Source organism: Phascolarctos cinereus, unplaced genomic scaffold (assembly GCF_003287225.1).
Source record: "Phascolarctos cinereus isolate Bilbo 61053 unplaced genomic scaffold, phaCin_HiC Scaffold_5;HRSCAF=322, whole genome shotgun sequence".
Classification (NCBI taxonomy): domain Eukaryota; kingdom Metazoa; phylum Chordata; class Mammalia; order Diprotodontia; family Phascolarctidae; genus Phascolarctos; species Phascolarctos cinereus.
Window position 1 is genome coordinate 280,243,122 of NW_027555958.1, and position 17,271 is coordinate 280,260,392.

Consider the following 17,271-nt stretch of genomic DNA (forward strand, 5'->3'; position numbering starts at 1 on the left):
ATGTATATATATGTATATATGTATATGCATATATGTATATATATATGTATATATATATATATACACATAGGTATAAAAATCTTGAATTAGAAAGAAATAAAAGACTAAGGGGAGAGAGAGGGGAGAGAGGACAAGGGAAGGATTTTTAGAGGGAACTCTACTCTCATCAGATCTGGGTTAAAGAGATAACAATATATATATATATTTAGAAGGGAATGGGGCAGCTAGGTAGAGCAGTGGATAGAGCACTGGGCCAGGTGTCAAGAGGACCTGAGTTCAAATCCTGCCTCAGACACATAACACTCACTAGTTGTGTGATTCTGGGCAAGTTATTTAACCCCAAATGCCTCACCTAAAAAAAAGAGAGTAAAAATTTTCTAGATTTATAAAGAAATAAGAGAATGAGGGGATAAGATAAAGGGGGGGTATAGAAAGGTGTCTAGATTAATGAGAATGGGATAAAGAGGTAATAATACACACACACACACACACACATATGGAAGACTATAAAAGTTCTAAATTCAGATAAAAACAAGAAGGTAAAGGGAAAGACTTGGGGAGAGGATAAGGAAGGGATCTTGGAGGTGTAGGCTAAGTAACAGGAAGGCAAAGTAACAGGTAGAAATAAAGTAGGGGAATCAGGAGGGATAGGAAATAAGAGATACACACACATATAAAATAAAGATCAGGAAAAGAATTTATTAGGAAAAAAAGTAGGGATAGTAATCATGATCTCAGACAAAGTAAAACCTAAAATAGATTTAATCAAAAGATAAAAATAGGGAAACTACACTATATGTCAACCATATTAATCAATATTGTTTTAGACTATTTAAAATAACTAGACAGTATAAAGTTGGAATATTGCTATGGTTTAGGAACTGATGAGTTGGTGGACTTAGAAAGACTTGGACTTATGAAGGAAGATACTATTGACCCTTAGAGAAATAGAGGACGAACAGGTATAGTGCAGTCTTACATAGATGCCTATGAATGTATATGTCTCTATATGAGCATAATTATAGATATTTAAGTATATGTATGTGTATGTAAGTTTATTATGCATGTGTACATATTACATATATGTGTTTGTATATATACGCATATATGTATGTGTATGTATACATACATGCATACACATATTCTTGCTTAATTGTAGTTTTCTTGGGTGGGTAAGGGGGAAAAAGAACAAAGCAAAAAGTGCACAGCAGAGAACAAAAGTAAACTTATAAAGAAGTAAAGAAAAGATGGACAGCTCTGGACACAATGTGTAGTATCTATCATATAGGCTTTCTTGAAACGGAAATTTATTGTTATATATATTCTGCTGTGTATGTGGCAATGCTTTTTTTTCTTTTCTTATTTTGCATTTAAGTTTTAGTATTTAAGTTTAAAATGAATTAATAAAAATAAAGTTTATAAAACTCTTTACAAATATTATCTTATTTAATACTCACAAGTACCTTGTATGGTAGTCGTTATCTCCATTTTGCAAGTAAGATGTGACAATGAATCAGTAATAGCATGGATCAATTTAATGTAGAAAAGCAGTATGGTGTATTAACAATCATTTATTAAGTATCTACTAAGTGTCAGGCACTGTGATAAAGTCTTTTACAAATTTTTTTTTCATTTAACCTTTACAATAACCCTGAAAGGCAGGTGATGCAATTAGACCCATATTACAATTAGACCCAATTACAGTTGAGGAAACTGAGGTAGACAGGTTAAATGACTTGGTCAGTGTCACACAGCTGGTGTCTAAGGCAGGATTTGAACTCCCATCTTAATGACTCATGTACCAGGACTCTATCCACTGTACCACTTACCCACCATTTCATTTTTCTAATAATGGAAAACACACTAGTCCTAGATACAGGAAGACCTGATACTTATGATGCTAAATATATCATTTGACCTTATTTATTGTCATTTTGTCATCTATAAAATGAAGGTTCATATATGTCTGTAACATTTATTTCATGTAGTTGCTTATAAGGTTCAAATTAGATAATATAGGCAAATGCTCTATAAATCTTAAAGCACCCTTTGCATTTCCACAATTATGATGAGAAATGGCTAGGCGCTTTCATTTGGTTGAGGATTCTTTTGTAAGTCAGTAGGGTTTTGCAACCAATTTTCAGGAGAGTTACCATCTCCTCTCTCTGAAGCATTAAAGGCTAGTCTTTGCCAGAAGCCATGCGGAGCTTGCTAATGTCCTGATTGAAAATAGATTTTGGAAGTGAATGTTCTTCATTTATAATATTAAGAAAGTAACAAAAGTAATAATGGTAAAAGTGATTTGCTGATTAGTTGAAGGAGGGCTGGAGGCAAGGAGCTGGATTTGCTGCTAAGCAGCCTCTACCTCAGTTTTATTCAAATAAACAAATCATATTCAGGTCCTTCTCCACTTATACAATATCTAGTGCATACATGCTGTCTGCTGCCAAGCCTTTCATGTAGTTAACTCTTTCTCTTAGCTACTGAATCACTTGATGAGCTATTGTACACACACACACACACACACACACACACACACACACACACACACTTACACACACACTACATATGAAACAGGTACAGATCAGAATGTACACACAATATGTGTGTATAAAATATGTTCACTTGTTCAGTTATGTGCAACTTTATGTGACCCCATGGACCATGTCCATAATTTTTGGCAAAGAAACTACAGTGGTTTGCCATTTCCTTCCTCAGTGTGTACCTATCTTTTATAGATTAAGCAAATAGGGATTAAGTGACTTACCCAGGATCACAAAGCTGGTGAACATCTGAGGCACGATTTGAACTAAGATCTTCCTGATTCCAGGCTTGGTGTCCTAATCCTTATATCACCGAGCTGCCCCATATCAAATATACATATGTGTAGTATTTACCTGTGTATATGCATAGATTTATGTACATATGTTATGCATATATTTTGAGCTCTATCTGTATTTTCTTCAGTAGAAGGAATTTCCAGGCTAAGAAATTTGCTTTATCAATTCAGATCTCACTGTTCTCCAAGTTAGAATCAGAAGCAACTAGGTGGTCCAGTAGAGTGCTGGACTTGTCAAGAAGACCTGAGTTTAAATGCGACTCAAGAAACTTACTAGCTGGGTGAGTTACTCAACAGTGATCTGATTTAGTTTTTTCATCTCTAAAATGAGGATAATAATAACACCTATTTCTCAGGGTTGTTGAGAGGATAAAATGAGATAATATTTATAAAATGTTTTGCAAACCTTAAAGCACTATGTAAATGTCAGCTAGTGTTATTTAGAAGTGCCTAGGGCAATGAAAGATTAAATGACCTGCCTAGGGTCACACAGCCAGACCGTTTCAGTGAGACTTGAACCTGTGTCATCCTGATTCTGATGCCAGTTATCTATCCACTGCACCATGATTTTTTTTAATGGAACTAAGTAGGCAATTCAGTCCAGGCTCAAAAATTGTCCAACCCACATCAAGGCTAAAGCCCCAGCTCAGCCAGTTCTTGGCTAAAATGAAACAATTTTTGAGACAGTTTTCCAGCAACCTCTATCATAAGCTGCAAGTTATTTATCAGAAACAAATGGAATATAAAACCTCATGACATTTAATTTTTAAAACAATAATTGCTTACTTCATGACCAGAATTGGAAACAGATAAAGTAAAGCAACAAAGTAAAAAAATAAAATAAAATAAAATAGATGTGTCCCCCCAGTAACCTCTAATATTAGCTTAGTGGTCTTTGCTGAGAAGCTTTCACCCTGCTTGTCAAAGAACAGAATTGAGGGAGCAAAGAGGAAATGGTTATTCTTATTATATGCTTCTGTTACACTGACCACTGTGGCATGGAAACATATTTTACATAGTAAAATGAGCATCCTTAGTCTCCAAAGAGTGTGGTTATTTCCTTCCTGTGAGTGGAAGTTTGGAGAGAAGCAAGAAAGAAAAGAGTGCTTGTGATTCTACTATCTTGCCAGGAGAAAGCTTGTCTGGTGAGGCTCAGGAAACTGGGCACAAACTGGGTAGTTTGTAGCAGACAAGAAAGTCAGCTCGTAGCTTGGGAACTTCCCATCTGGAAACTACCACATCTATTGGTTTGTCCTACTGACACTGCAAAAAAGAAGTAAGTTAAGGGAATATGGCAGCATGCTGAAAACCTAGAAGTTATAAAGTAAATTAAATTGAAGAAACATTGAGAAAGCACCTACTATGTGAAGGGTTCTGTGCTAGGAGCTGTGGTTATAATGACTAAAATAAAAAAAAAACTCTATACCTTCAAAGAGTATGTATATGGGAAAGTGGGGGAGTGGGTAGGATGAAGAATACACAGATAAGTAAATACAAAGTATAAGCAGAGTAATTGCAAAAGAGCAAGAGTACTGACAAGTGGGAGCATTGGGAAAGGTCTTGCATAGGAGTTGGCATCTGATGGCTTCTTTTGAAGGAAGCTAGTCATTCTACCCTACAAGGATAGAGTGTATTCTCTACCAAATTCCAGTGGTAGTAATGAGTAAGATTATCAAGCGATCTTCTCATTAGTAATCAAAAATAGAGTAAAATCTTGGTGAACATACACATTGAAAGGACAATGAACATGATAACACCAATTAGCATTACAAATATCTCTTTTTATCCATGCAACAACCCTGGGAGCTAGGTAATATTATTATTCTGATTTAACAGATGAGGGAACTTAGGCAAAGTACAGTTAAATGACTTCCCCTGGGTCACGTAGTATAAGTGTCTGGGGGCAGATTTGAATTCAGGTCTTCCTGACTTCAGGTCCAGTTCTGTTCCTAATGCACTATCTAGCTGCCACCCATAATATAAAGGATGATCCAACAAAGGAGACTTAGAAGACATAGAGGAAGAGAACCAGGAGAAAGTGATGTCATAGAAACCCAAAAGGTAGCATAGCCAGGGGGGAGAAAGTGGTCAACACTGTCAAATGCAGCAGAAAGAATAAGTAGGATGAGAACTATCAGATATGACAACAGACTTAGGTCTTCATTGGTGTAAAGAATTCCCAATGTAGAAATTCCTTCCACTGATACAGATTGGCAACGAGCCTATACCTTCAAACTTTAGAGAGCTGGCTGGAGTGATGTGAAATTAAATGATTTGTCTATGATCATATAGATTGTATCTGTAGTGGTACTTGAATGAACTGAGGACTTACTGAATCCAAGCTCACCTCTCTATCCACTGCCTCTTTTTAAAACATGATAATTAAACTTTTGGATTAGAAAACCTTATTCATAGAAGAGTAATTATCATGGTTTTTTTTTTTTGGAAGAGGGAAGCACACTGAAAATAATAATAATATGAACATAAAATATAATATAATAACATTATATCATGATAACATGTTATTATGCAGATATTACATGTACAACGTTAGCAATAAATGATAATGGCCCTTCACGATTACATTTCACATTTTAATTTATATGGATATGTTATGCATTTGTATATGTATGTAAGTATATATGTGCATGTTGAGGCTAGTCTTCCTTGCCTTGCCAAGTCTAGAAGAGAAGAGGCCACTCATAAGCCTGACTCCACTGTTGAGTGTCATGGAAGCTTTGACCTGTACCATTTCCTGCCTGGGTTGGTTTGCTTATCTTTAAGCAGCCTGGTGGTCTCCATTCCCAGGAGGTTCACCATATTGATGCTGATCTTCATACGGCTATCCAATCTACTTTAGCCCTACTGCAGCTCAGAAGTCCTGAATTCAAGTGATCCACCAGCCTTACCTTTTCCAGTAGCAGGGACTATAGACATGCATCATCATGACAAGTCGACTTGTTTTATTTGCAATATCTCAACTGATTATCTCATAATCCCATGAGTGCAAGTATTGTTATCCTCATTTGACAACTAAGAAAACCGAGACCTAAAGAGACAATGTGACTTCCATGAGGTCATACAAACATAATGTTTCTTGAATTTAATTTACATACAGTCTGGGCACAGTCAAGACTCAAACCCTAGTCTTTCAACTTCATGTTCATACCTGCGTGCAGTTCCTACCAGGCATACTTCTTGTCCTGGGTGAAGGTGAGTGGAAGATAGAAGAGTATGAATCATTTTATACAGATCAGAAATGTGTGATGTGAGAAACCTTTTGGAAGGGGTAAGGGGCCTGAAACCCATATTGGTTTAGCTTCAATGATAGTGAATGAGACAGACATAACATCTCCTATGTTTTGCCTGCTTCTCATCAGTTGTCTTTTATGCATCTGATCAAAATGGCTCCAAGGTTTTGCTCAAGGCTAGTCTAGAACAACCTGCCCAGAATGCTTTTGTATAGTATAGAAAATTTTCTGGGGAATATACTACTCCATTTCTGCTTTCCCTGTATCTGTTAAAAACATGTCTACTTTGGCATTTTCCACAACAGTATGATATTTCATTTTCCACAGCTTGAGAGGATTAGATTATACTTTGTGACCAAAATGAGGGCTGGGAATAAGTGAGCTCCACAGTCTTCAGAATCCTATAATTATGGGTTCCAGTAGAAGAAGTAAGGTGAGCCTAGATAAACTTTGCCTCAAGAATTCTATGCTCTGTGTCTGAGAATGGGGCACAAAGAGCAGTGTATTTGTAGTCAGAGAATCTGAGTTCAAACCCCAGTTCTGCCACTTTCTACTTCTGCAACCTTGCAAAATCACTTCATTTCTCTGCAACTTAGTTTTCTCTTCTTCAAATGTTGGGGTTAGACTACATGAGCTTTAAAATTATAAAAAGCATAGTATATTGGACTTAGGGATATCATGGAAAAGCTGAATGTAGTAGAAATGCAGTTTGGATTTGAAGACAGAGGTCAATTCTAATCTAGGTCTTGCCACTTAAAGAATGTCAAAGGTAGAGGGACCTTAGAGATCTAGCTTATCCCACTAATTTTATAGAGGAGGAAAATGAGACCAAGAGAAATTAACAAATTTTGCCTAAAGTTACTAAATTAGTTGGTGGCAGCTGGAGCTAGAATCTTGGACTCTAGACCCTTAATCCAACACACAACACACACATCACATCATATATCTCAGGACTATGTTCTGCCTCACATAAGAAACAAATAAATCAATTTGCAAAAATAGCATGTAAATCGAGGCATAACTATTTGAATTGGAGTTTTGGTATATTTGAATTTTTAATTATTGGCCAGATGGGCACTTTTTAACTGGACAGCAGCTCCCTAAAAAAAAAATTATATTAATAATCAAGCACAGGGGAACCCCTATTTTTCAGCTCAGATAAGAGATAATTTTGGTTTATTTCTCTTTAGTTTCATACATTACAATGGGGAATTTCCATTACAGGAATATAAGTCAAAAAAAGCTTTAAGGAGACACCTGTCCAAAGCAAAAAAAAAAAAAGATTTCTTCTTTTCAAAAATATATGATATTACCAAATACAATAGACAATGAAGTTTAGCCAAATTTTGTCCCTAGTTGAAAAAGTAAAAAATGTGAAGTATGTGTACATCTATGTGAGAGAAGTGAAGTACGTGTCAAAAAGTTTGTATTTAATTAATTGCTAGATTATAAGTATTGATAAGGCAAATATATATCCTTTTGGCTGTTTCAACTCAAAAAGTACAAGTGAATTTTATTGGAGTTCTGTCTTAAATGTATCCATCATCCATGCGCATATAACATCACTTCTTTAGCCTGTTGCCTAGATCAAATTTGAAATTAATTTTAGTGCCTCATAATCTCCTAATAGCACATATAGACACACACAATAAAGGGGGAATACAGAAAACTTTTGCTAAGCCAAAGGGAAATTCAATAAGGAAACATGTGCACTTAGAATAAAGAAGAAGGAGGGAATGAGAAATCATTGTAGAGAGAAAAAGAAAGGTGACTATGTCTCCAGATTGGAGCCAAATAGATTTGTTGAGTAGGCCGTGGCTTCCACTTCGTTTTCTGTGCTGGGTGTGGAGAGAGATTGATGCTTGTGTAAAGCTCTGGAAGATTTCAGAGACATTTGGCTTTTGCTGAGGCTGACCCCACCCTCTTTTTTTTTTCAATTTTTGGACCCATCTCCAAAGATTTGGCTCTCTGTCTTACTTTATGATCTCTCCCTGTACAAGAGAGAAGAAGATGGGAAGGAGTGATTTCTCATGCTTCATGATGAAAGGAGGATTTATAGAAGAAATGTAATCCTTAATAGAGTGAAAATGAGAGAGTCAGGGATAAACTCTGTAAATAAAGACAATTTTATAGTAAGATATCAGATAATAGCGGTGGCTGGAAAAAATAAACAAAACAAAAACAAAAATTCAAAATATCATAAATTCTTCCTTTACTCTCAATTAGTGTCTCAATCACACTCCAAAGGTCACAGGATTAATATTAATGGTCTAGTATTAAGGTCCAAGGTACAGGGTTGCTGTACTCATTTTCTCTCCCCAAGGGTTTCTTCTGTTTAGGGCTTGTTCCCCCATTCAGTCCTGGGGAAGGCTAGCCTGAAATGAGAGAGGTGAAGGGTTAAGCTCCCTCTTCTCACATTATGTGGCTCTTTAAACCCCCACCCTTGATTCCTAAGAACAATTTACTTAAAGCTTAGTTTTAGGGCTCCCAGAGGGCCCATATTCAATGTACACAGTGTCAGCATATGTCGTATGTATTTTTTGTTCTTATGCACAAAAGATATATTAAAGATAAAAGACTGATGGAAGTCATTGAAAGAAAAACTTAGAGCAGAATTTGTAACAAAGTGTATACTGTTTCAGTCCTCTGGGAAGCTGATACTTAAACCTTATCAGAACTTGAAGCAGTTTGCAGTTAAATGCTAATTAGTCATTTAATATTTTGTCAGTTCTGCACTGCCACAAAAATTCCTTGTCCAAGTCTTCTGGTAAAATGGGCCAGGAATGAGTCAATATCTTGTTGGTGGTCATTTTCTCCAAGAACACTGGAATAATTAAAAAGAATTCCTGTCATTACTACCAGTCAGCTCTGATCTGATGGGACTGAAGACCTTTGGATCTCTCAAAGTCACAAGGTCACCTCCAAGCCTGGACAAGTCAATCAATCAATAAACATTTATTGAATGCAAATATGTGCCTGCCAATGTGCTAAGTGCTGAGGATGAAAGAAAGAGGCAAGCAAACAAACAAAACAAAACCCCCAAAAACTCCAAAAACAACAACAAAACAAAACAAAACAAAAGTCTTAGCTTTCAAGGAGCTTGCAAAATAATGGGAAGAATAACACATGAATAAATACAAAGCCAGCTATATATTGGATAAACAGAAAATAAGTAAAATAGGGAAAGCGCTGGAATTAAAAGTATTCAGTGAAAGCTTAGCAGTTTGTAGAAGGTGGTGTTTTAGTTGATACTTAGAGGAAGCCAGGGAAGTCAATAGACAGTGGGAGAAAGGAGAGAGTTCCAGACCTGGAGGACAGCCAGAGAGAATGCCTAGAGGTAAGAGATAGAGGCATCTCAGAAAAGTCAGAGTCTCAGACATTTTGTTCACCTAGGTGAGCGCTTGCTTTATGTGGCAGCAGCAGAAGGGCAACAAGGAATCTCAGTCTGAATGAATTCAAGCAAAATGACAAAAGCAAAAGCTATTTATTTTTTTTTGGGGGGGAGGAGTGAGGCAATTAGAGTTAAGTGACCTGCCTGCGGTCACAGAGCTAGTAAGTGTCAAGTGTCTGAGGCCATACTTGAACTCAGGTCTTCCTGACTACACAGCCAGTGCTCTATCCATTGTGCCACCTAGCTGCCCCCTATTTACTTTTAAAAAGCTTCACTAAGTCATTAGCTCTCCTGACTCAACACCCAATGGTGGGAATCATTTCTCATTTCAAAGCCCTTGTATCCCTTCGCACGGAGCTGCCACTTGACCAGAAGTGAAGTAGATACGGATTTTGTCATCTCTGATGTTCCCCAAAACTGACTCATCATGCCCCTGGAGTCCTTGGATATTTCCAAAAGAGCTCTGGGCTCATGTTCCCTGGGATAATCCCCAAGGGCCAGTTCAACCTCCATATAATATCAAGAATCATCAATATTTAAAGATTGTGAGAAAGGGAAATAGATATGAGAAAAGTAAGTCTAGCTTTCCAATTTTCTTGCAGAAAAACTGTAATGGAGAAGTCAAATGAGCCATCCCTTAATTGTAAATAGAAACACAAGCAGACCTATAGGGCAACACAAATTTCACAGCCGAGGTAGACCTTGCTTACAGATCACTCAACCACCAGGATTATAGGTACACTGGGAAGATCCCTGCCCAATATACTATTTCTTTCACTACTTTCATCGAAATTACATTGAAGGAGCTAGGATTAAGAACTTAATTAGCTTTTAATCCTAAATATACTATGCAACAATTTAAGAGGTCAAACTAGATGACCTCTAATATCCTTTCCAACTCCATCATTTTTTGTTTGATGATATTCACTTTTCTGTTCTAATTTTCTGACTGAGTACTTTATTTACTATCTTTGGGGGAAGTCCATTTCCTTCCCACTTTCCTACACACGCACACACACGCACACACACACACACACACACACACACACACACACAGAGAGAGAGAGAGAGAGAGAGAGAAAGTTTCAGGTAATACTCAAAAATTCTCTGAGCTGTTATTAGTCATGAATGATTTTCAGGAAATTTTCTACATTTTAATAGAGGAAGCATGAGGACATTAGGCACCTGAGGGGAAAAAGCAGAAAATTGGGAGCCAGGAAATACTGAAATTAAACTGTGCCTGCTTCTAAGTATGCCTGAGGTCAGTGTTGTGCCCAGGATATAACACCATACCCTTTTTTAGTGTTCTCAGAAAGAGGAATGGTAAGGAAGATAACATCAGTTTTATTAAAGCCACATTAACTACTGCCCAAAGAAACGCATGTATTGGGTCATTCATTTCTCCTCTCTGGGCCTCATTTTGCTCTTCTGTAAAAAGAAGGGATTGATCTAGATGGATTAGAACAAAAGGGCCTCCCAACCCTAAATCTCTGATGTCCTCTAGATGACTTTACTGAGGGGAAATCTCTTAATAAACTGAACATCTTTGTTTTCCATAGCAGTGGGGTGGCAGTTCCCTTAAATTGTTGTCTTAGACATGAGAGGAGACATTAGCTGCCTATTACTTCACAGATATTTGCATTGTAATATCCCTCAGTGCTTCATTGCAAAAGAGACAATTGGAATAACACAGTTAGTGATAGAGCTGGATTATGTACTGCAGACCTGTATCTCTTTGTAGCAGGAGGAAACATTGAGGAGCTCTGCTATAGATGGAGATGCGGTGGGAGGTAAAGGAATGTAGAAGAGGAGAGAGGGATCTCCTGGGAATTGCCAAAGCTGGCCTGTATTAGCCTTCAAGACCTTCCCTATGTCCCTTGCCACACCCCCAGTAAGCTTCTGCCCTGGTCCCCTCTTGAAGCATCAGGGTAGCCAGGCAAAGGCAGATGTTGTATATACCACTGGCTAGAAACCTCATCTAATCACAAATAGATGGCCTATAAATCACTTTTAAGTCCTTACTTAATCCACATGTAGCCTGTACATCACATTTTATGTGTAAATAAAGATTTTCTTCATGATCAAAGCAAACAAAACCCTAGCAAAGAGACACTACAAATTCCCTTCTGGTTAAGGGTCTCTGCTGGTCCATTTTGCCTGGTCATTATAAGGACAAAGGATGTGGATGAAGCCTCCCTGATTGTTCCTGTGAACCACCAGTGCTGCTACAGGACAGAGATGAATTTCCTACCCTCTGGACTTGGGTTTGTAAACTTAGGTGTTTCAATAAGAAAGAAAGTCTAGGGATTAGTCAGATAGAGTAACTATAACTACTTTTAAAACTGGGATAAGATATGGTATATCTCTGACTAATTGTAATGTCATTTACCATTGTTACTTTCTGGTCATATTTTAGATGTTAGACAACTGCTGATCTTCGATATGTCATTAATTTTCTGAATTATGAAGGGTTCTCAAAAGTAACTTAAAGCATTATTATCTTTTGAGTCCTTCTCATTCTATTGACAGAGGCTGAGACTGATTTTTCCAAATGGGAGAACTGGTTATAGGTGTAAATAAATTTATCAGTAGAGTGAAACTAAAAAAACAGAAAAAATACCATCCTTAGGAAGTGGTAGCATGCATATCAGGAATCAGGACAAGTATACAGATGCCTTGGAGGGATCGAGTGGCTGATCAGAGGGGGATTGCAGGGATCTCTTTGCTGGCACTGAGGCAGGGTTCTCTTGTTTTGCCTGTGCTTGGATCTGGGTCACAGTTCTGGGTGGCTATGCTGGGGAGAGGAGAAGCACTGGTGCGGTGGAGCTTGTAGTGCTGGTGCAAAGGGAATTGTTCTCACAGTTAAAAAGCAGAAAAGAGTGCTTGTGGTAACTCATAGACCAGAGCACAGGCCAGGAAAGGACTAAACACCTCACCTTTGATCATACCACTTTGGAAGAACTGAAAAGTTATAGAAGTATCTCTGAAAACAGCTGCATAAAACCCCCGAAGCTTGGGACAGTACATTCTTCACACTGGAAGCAGACCCTTACCTTAACAAAGAGTTTAAAACTCAGGTAATTAGCTGCGCTAATGAGCAAATAGTGCAAAAAAAGTCAGACCATAGAATCTTTCTTTGGTGACAAAGAAGATCAAAACATACAACCAGAAGAAAACAACAAAGTCAAAGCTACTTCATCCAAACCCTCCAAGAAAAATGTGAATCAGTCCCAGATACCTTCAGGTCAGTGAACTCACTTTAATATAAGGCTTTAAGGTTTGCAAAGCATTTTGTATGCATGATGTCATTTGAGTCTCATAATACTTTGTGGTTGCAGGTGATACAGGCAAAATTATCTCCATTTTATGGATGAGAATACTGAGATTCGGAGAATTAAGTCAACTTGTCCATGGTCATACAGTTAGTATGGATTTTTCCTCTTTCAGGAGGAAAGAAGTACATATTGGGAAATGGTGGTGATATAAAGACAAAAGATATTAATAATTATGTTTTAAAATCCCAACATAAAAGAAACATTAAATGCCTACTATGTCCAAGACACCTAACCTCACTACACAGCAGGAATTTAAATGTTTTTCAAACAGTTTAATAATCATTTTTTAAAGTGCTTACTATGTGTGAAGCATTGTGCTAGGTTCCATGGACATATACACACACACACAAAAACCCCCAAATATTTCCTGTCCTCAAGGAGATCCCATTCTGTAGACTATCACAGGGACATTCAGAACACTAGAGGAATTTCACATGTGACTTATTTCATTTAATTTATATACACTTTACTTGCACCATTGAAAAAGCTGGGAAATGAACGTTGTATTTTGGTCAGGGTGCTCATTGAGTTTTGTGTTTCTGGGATTAAGCAAAAGGGGAAAAGTCATAATATGTTTCTGTACTATAGTGGTCTCTCTTAGTGTCACATCACCCTATAAGACTATAAGCTTCAGGAGGGCAAATCCAAATGTTGTACCTTGTTTAGCACCTATGCAGTCCTTGACATCCAGTAGGAAATTAAATGTTTGTTGAACAATTTAAACAATCAATTATTAAGTGCTTACTATGTACAAAGCGTTATAGTAGGTGCTATGGACCCAAAAAGAAAAACAAAATAATTACTGCTCTCAAGGAGTTTATATTCTACCAGGGAAGATGAGAGATGGAAGATGTCCATAGGTAAGTAAAAATAAAGTGAATGAAGAATAATATAAGCTAATTTAAAGAGAACATTAGTAGCTGGGGTATGGGTTTTGTCAGGGAGGATTGGACCTTTTGCAGGAGTTGGCACCTGAGTCCTATCTTGAAGAAATCTAGGGATTCTAAGAGGCAAAAGTAAAGAAGGAATTACATTTGTAGATGTCACAAAGCTTTACATATTATTTCATTTGAACTTCCAAAAAACTCTTTAAATTAATTCACTTACTATTCCCATTTTACAGATAGGGAAAACAAAGACATGAAATTAAGAATTTAGGGACTTACCAAAGGTCACATAGCTAGCATGTGGCAAACAAGATAATTCGCAAATGATATGCCTACAAATCCAGTATTCTTTCCATTATGCCATATCACATACTGTGTGCATCATACTTTTTTATTTAACAGACTCACAAAGATGAAACAAGAATGTGTCCTTGTCTTAAAAGAGCTTATATCTTAGCATGGCAGATATGCTACATGAACATACATATAACTATGACTCAAGTTAGAATAAAACATTTGCCTAATAGAAATTTAAGAGAACAACACAGTTGGTGTTACCAAAGAAGGATATATGAAGAAAGTGTTACCTAAGTAGGATTTTGAAGGAAGAAAAGGACTTCACTAGGTGAGGACCCAATCCTTAGAGCAAATTTGAGCAAATTTGATCTTGTTGGTAGATTATGAATAGCAAACAGAACGCAATCTTCTTTACCCAAATCAATCCAACATGTGCAACTTGAGGGACCTAGTTTTCAGCCACAAGTGACCCAGGGGCCAGGAATGTAATAAATGTGATGATGAAATTGGATTCTATTTGGCTGAGGAGCAAGAAATATTGATGACTCAATAGCAAATGAGTTGAAACTGAGTGTACATACAAATTGTTAGAAAAGATAGTATCTTTGCTAATAGCTTCAGAGTAAAAGTGACTTTTGTGATCCACCAAATAGGCTGAGAGGCTGAGGAACTTATCTCCTATTTAGTCAACATGTGATCATGAACACATGCACCTCCAATTCTTTTTATTTCTTTGGGGGTTTTTTGTTTGTATTTTTTCCCCTGATCATTAAAAAAAATTGTGTTTTCAGTTCCGAATTCTCTTTTTCCCTCCAGCCTTTCCCCTACCTATTGAGAATGCAAGCAATATGATACCTATTATACATATATGCATATATGTACAAGCCAGGTAAGACATATTTCTATATTAGCCATACTGCAAAAAGAAAAGTAAGAAAAATAAAGGGAAAAATATGTTTCGATCTGTACTCAGAGTCCATCAGTTCCCTCTCTGGAAGTAGAGAGCATTTTTCATCATGAGTCCTTCAGAATTTTCATGGATCATTGTACCGATCAGAGTAACCAAGATTCTCACAGTTCATTATTGTTACATTATTGCTGTTACTATGTACAATGTTCTTCTGATTCTGCTTACTTGACTCTGTATCAGTGAAGTCTTCTCAGGTTTTTTCTGAAACCATTCATTTCATCATTTCTTACTGTTTTTACCTGATCTGAAGTGAAGGACTAGCCAGTGATGCAAGTGCCTAGAAGTATACTGAGATCAGAGGTCTGACCAACAACTGGAACCCTAAAGCTGGCACCAACAAACAAGTCTAGTGAGAAGCCAGTGTAGTTTTGGCAACCTGCTTGAGCAAGCACAGAAATATATTGACCTGATAGATGAGACTTTGATCTTACAAGGAGTTAGCCCAGCTGAGGACAGGAGTGACTTCTCTGTCAGCTATACCATTACTGGAAGATATCTTGTTGGGGACTTGGAAAAGGGAGAAGAAGACTCATAGAGTCTGGAGGTATATTCTCACCATCTGTGTTCCCTAGTTGGTTTGCTCAGTACTTGGTACTTCAAGCTTGAGTCCACTCTCCACAGGAGATAGTATACCCTTCCAGTTTGAGGGATTTTTTTTTGTCCTTTCATCCTTTGTCAGTCAATATGACTTTGTAAAAGCTAGTAGATATTGACTGGTTAATCAATATTAAGGGAATAGATGGGACAGGGACTTATGAGAAGATTGTATTAGAAATTCCCAGCTCCTCAGGATCATCCCCAGAATCAACTGCCTTCTGGTGATTCAACTTAACATTACAAGTGAGGATTGGGATACTGAACCCAGAGTGGGGTGCTAATAGCAAAGATATGTGTGTAGATGGTGGTGTGGGGAGGTTAGTCTACCTCTGGAAGGAGAGGTGGCCTATATATCAAATAGCAAGAAGTCATCGTAGAAACATTCTTACTCCAGAAATACTACAGTTTCTGGGTTTTTAGAGACTAGAGCATCCTAGAATATCAAGTTAAAATACAAACTCTCTTTGGAGGGATAATACCTATTATCAGCCACTAACATCTTAATACTAATTAGATTACCTTATTGTATAGCTGTAAGAGCAGGAAGGTTTAAGATTGATATCCTAAGAAAAGCACTGAAGTTTAAGGTCCTGTGGGGTGACTTGGACAAATCACTTAACTCTAGATATTTTGATGGAGGAAGACATATGAATGTTTACCTTAAAAAATCAGGGTTAGAAAAGTGGAAATAAGGTGGGATGGCACAGAAAGAAAGCTTCAACTGCTTCCCAATGTTGTCTAAGGCCAACCTTGGGCCCTTATGATATTATGACAGACTTAGTTTCTTCACTCTCTTCTGGTTTTCTCCTACCAAACTGAACTCTCCTCAATTTCTTTTCCTGCAACATCATTCAGATCATGCTCTATGGAGTAGGTGAACACAGAGTTCTGTCTTGAGCTTTCTTCTCTCTTCCCTGTATACTCCTTCACTTGGTAATCTCATCAGCTCCCATAGATTTAACCATCATCTCCATGCTGATGATTCTCAGACTTAACTATCCTGCCCTAACCTCTCTGCTGACCTCCAATCTCATATCTCCAAGTTCCTCTCAGTCATCATGAATTGGATGTCTAGTAGGTACCTTAAACTCAACATTGGGACTTCTCCACCACGCTTTAGGAAACTCCTTTTTGGGATAACCTCATCATCCTGTAAGATCTCATCAACCTCGGTTCTCCACCCTTTGCCTCTTCAGATGGAGGGTGGGGCCACATACTCCAAATCATTATTTAAGGAGAGACTTCAGCCCATTTTTCATATGGCTGCACTATCTTAGGACTTCTCTGACTGACTTGTATACCATGCCCCAATGTTGGTTGCCTTTTCCCCTTTCTCCCCCTCTCCATTCAACTTTTTTTGGATGTGTTTTATAAGGTCTTTTAGGGCAGGGAATGTCTTTTTTGAATTTGTAACTTCAGTGCTTAGCACACTGCCTGTCACATAGTAGGCCCTTAATGGAATTTTATCTACTATTAAAATATCCAAAATTGAACTCATTATTTTCCCCCTTAAGCCCACCTCCTACTTCCCCTATTACTATAAAGGGAAACACCATCCTCAGTCCATCAAGATTAAAACCTAGTAATCGTCCTCAATTCCTAACCACCTTTCACATTGCCCCTGCTCCCCACAACCAATCTGTTGCCAAGACCTTTCAATTCCACCTCTGCCATATCTCTCAGATATGCTCCCTCCTCTCCTCT